Raw genomic sequence first — 3,692 nt, 5'->3', positions numbered from 1 at the left:
TTGGGAGATATTTAACAAAATAAATATATTTTAAAAAAAAAGAATACAGAGGCATTAAGCTTCTCTGGCTGTGGCCTCCCTTGCCTCCATAAGGAAATGTGACTGGTCACCTGGGCAAGGTAGGGAGACTCAGTAGTCTTCACAAATCCACCTAGTTGGAGGTACTTGGACTCCACATGGGTGGGATTTTTTTTTATTTTTTGGCTAGGCAATGGGGTTAAGTGACTTGCCCATGGTCACATAGCTAGTAAGTGTTATGTGTCTGAGGCCACATTTGAACTCAGGTCCTCCTGAATCCAGAGGTGGTGCTCTATCTACTGTGCCATCTAGCTGCCCCTGGTGGGATTTTTTAAATGCCCTTAGGTGACTTAGGAGCAGGGACATGGACAAGTCCCATGGACAGTTTTGTGGCCTATTAGGGTAAACTAAGGCCTATTGTGGGCAAACAGGGGAATGGCATTCTTTCTTATCAGAAGAGGCTTAGGCCTTTCCTCTGTATGTTTCCAAAGCTAACCTGTAGCAAGGATGGGGAGGAGGACACCAAGGACGCCGCTGGGGCAGTAGCCAAGCTACGGGGTATCACTGCACAAGCGTGGTTATTATAGCAATGCTACCATAGAGATACCACCAGGGCCTAAACTCCCTCAGGAACTCTCGAAAATGGTTAAACCTGGAATGCACCTCCTCTGCACCTTTATCTCTTAGAATCCTCAGCTTCCTAAAGGGTGAGGTTCAGGTGACCCTTTTAGGCCACGGCTTCACTGTTGTCCTCTCCCACCTAGGTATTACTATTCTCTTATTTTATGAAAGTAAGCTCTCTAAGGGAAGAGACTGTTTTTCATTTAGGCCTCTGTATCCTTAGTGTCTAACAATGATTAAAAAAAAAAACAAGCATTTATTAAGGTACTACTCGGTGCCAAGAATTGTGATAAACACTTTAACAAATATCATCTCAGTTAATCCTCACAACAATCCCGTGAGGTAGGTGCTACTTTTATTCCCATTTTAGAAATGAGGAAACTGAGGCAGAGGTTAAGTGAGCTGACCTGGGTCACACAGTTAGTTAATGTTTCACTCAGGATTTGAACTCAGGTCTGCCTATATCCAGGTCCTACACTACGCCACCAAGCCGCCCACAGTAGCTACTTAATGAATGATTGTAGTCCTTAAAGGGCCGCGGAGGTCGCGCCGGAGCGGTTCGGCCGTTCGCGTCACTTTCAGTCTCAGCCTAGGGCCCTAGCCTCCTCCCTCCTCCCGCCAGCCCTGCTCCCATCCCCCTCCTCACTCCTCTACCCCCTCCCCTCTAGGAGCTAGCCCCGCAAGCCAGACTTGGGCTTCTCGAGCAGCCGTCTGAGAAGGTAGCTGCGCTGATTACGTAATGACACCGACGCCGTCGCGGGGAAAATGCGTCACGGTGATGGCGGTGTTGGGCCTGGCCCAAGAGGGAATCGCCGTTTGGGGCTTCATCCTCTTCATCGTACGGTGGCCCATTCATTTATTTCATGCCCATTATGTACACACGATTATATCTCCACAAGAAGAGCACACACAAACAGCGATATAGCAAACTCCCTGGTATTGCCCCGATGAAACCATCGACCGGTGTGGAGCCAAGTTATCAACAAGTTAGAAACGTTCTTTGAATTGGATTATCCCAAATATCCTTTGTGTACAAGATCACTGTGATCCAGCTATTTATATATGTAAAAAGCTTCTTAGCAGACAGCCGAATGTGGTTGCTAGATTGTTTGTAAGTGGTAAGAGGGTTGGGATTAATCCCAAAATTAATAATGCCAGGAGATAAAGTTGCAAAATATGACCTTATGGATTTGAGATAGTGGAGCCAAAGTAATTCCAGACACACTTAGGTATCTGGTTAATCAAATAACACAAAAAGTGGGCTTGGTGGTCTACCCTATATTACAGACAGACAGGGTTTTGCTGCTGCATTAGAACAGATTGGTTTCCTCCCCCCCTTTCTTCCTTTCCTCCTTCCTTCCTTCCTTTTTTCCTTTCCTCCTTCCTCCCTCCCTCCCTCCTTCCTTCTGTCCTTCCGTCTGACCTTCCTTCCTTCCTTCCCCCCTTCCTTCCTTTCCCTTCCTCTCAGGTTTACAGCCTGGATTTTTTCCTTAAGGACCATGCCGTAACCCCAAATCACTCTGGCTCTCATTGTCTTCCCAATCGTAGGGCCCAGCCCAAGCCCCACTTGCTCACTGTTTGAACCATGTTGGCTCAGAGTGAGTGTAAATATGAACTGTTTCTGTTTTGGCCAGAAACCCTGAGGGTCTTCCCCTCCCAGATTGACTTTTTTTTTTTTAACTAGGTAAAAGAGGCCATTCCTTGCCCCCTTTCTTACCTAATCTTAATCACTGAATGGGTGTTATCTCAGTCAAACTGAGACCTATTAAATTAAAGACTTTAGCTTAAAAAGTCCAAGGCCTTTCACTGCATTTAGGGCCATCTCCAGTTGTCCCAGTCTCTATCTGGCCACTGGACACAGATGGCTCTGGAGGAGAAAGTGAGGCTGGTGACTTTGCACAGCCCTCCCTCCCTCAAATCCAATTCAATTGCAAGTCATGACATCACCTTCTTGATGTCATGGTCCTCTTCGAGAACAAAGGACAAACAACAGAACAAATATATTTTGGAATTTCACATCCAAGGTCCTATATCTCCTTGGGGCTGCTAGGTGGTGCCATAATGCACAGAGCACTGGGCCTGGAGTCAGAAAGACTATCCTTCTTGACTAAATCTGGCTTCAGTCACTTCCTGGCTGTGTGACCCTGGGCTAGTCACTTAACCTTGTTTGCTTCACTTTCCTCATCTGTAAAATGGACTGGAGAAGGAAACAGCAAATACTGAACATGACTGAACAACAACAAAAATTATCTTAGCTAATGTTACTGGGTTCAAATGTGTGACAGGAATGTCGTATCTGATGAGGAAAGATGTATTAGATCAAGCTGGAGAGCTTATAGCTTTTACCCAGTATGTTGCTGAAAATTACTTTATGACTAAAGCAATAGCTGACTAAAGTTGGGAGATTTGCTATGGCCACTCAAGTTGCAATGCAAAATTCTGGGTCTCATTCAATTAGTTTCAATTGGGAATTATCAAGTGGACCAAATTAGGAATTAATATGCTGCCTGCAACAATAATTTGTGAGCCAATTTTCTGAATGCTGTGTCGCCAGTTTAATTATTGGATGGGTAGCTCACCATGTCTTTCAGTGGGATATCATAGTAATTTGCATGTGTCATTATCTGTCCTGGTTTATATTTGGCTTTTTCAACTCAGCCATATCCAGAGTGGCACTCTATGCTTTTCAAAACTTGTTTATGGGGACAGCTAGGTGGCATAGTGGATAGGGCACTGGGCTTGGAATCAGGAAGACTCCTGTTTTTTTATCCATGTTCCATTTCTTATGTGAATCGAGTAGTAATGTTTCCTGATAGTTGCACAATGAAACCCAGTCTAGTTGTGACCCACTAAATGTTTCTTTTTAAATCACTATTACACAGCTTAATTTTGCTCACCATGTTAGTATTTGGTTTGTGTTTAGTCAAGTTTGGTTGATGCCATTCATTGCACTGCTGAAATGAAGCCTCGGTGTGTGCAATGTAACCAAACCCAAAAAGGCTGAACGGACTTCTTACATTTTGTAGATATGGAAAATTACTGTTCTGTACGTG

At 44.6% G+C, this 3,692-nt stretch overlaps 1 pseudogene; it reads left to right on the top strand.

Annotated features, from left to right (window-relative positions):
• The first annotated feature begins 1,417 nt into the window (after positions 1-1,417).
• LOC114053337 lies at positions 1,418-3,352 on the top strand (annotated as a pseudogene).
• The last annotated feature ends 340 nt before the right edge of the window (positions 3,353-3,692 follow it).

Source organism: Vombatus ursinus, unplaced genomic scaffold, assembly GCF_900497805.2.
Source record: "Vombatus ursinus unplaced genomic scaffold, bare-nosed wombat genome assembly UNPS02004080.1, whole genome shotgun sequence".
Classification (NCBI taxonomy): domain Eukaryota; kingdom Metazoa; phylum Chordata; class Mammalia; order Diprotodontia; family Vombatidae; genus Vombatus; species Vombatus ursinus.
This window is presented reverse-complemented; position numbering and strand designations above follow the sequence as displayed.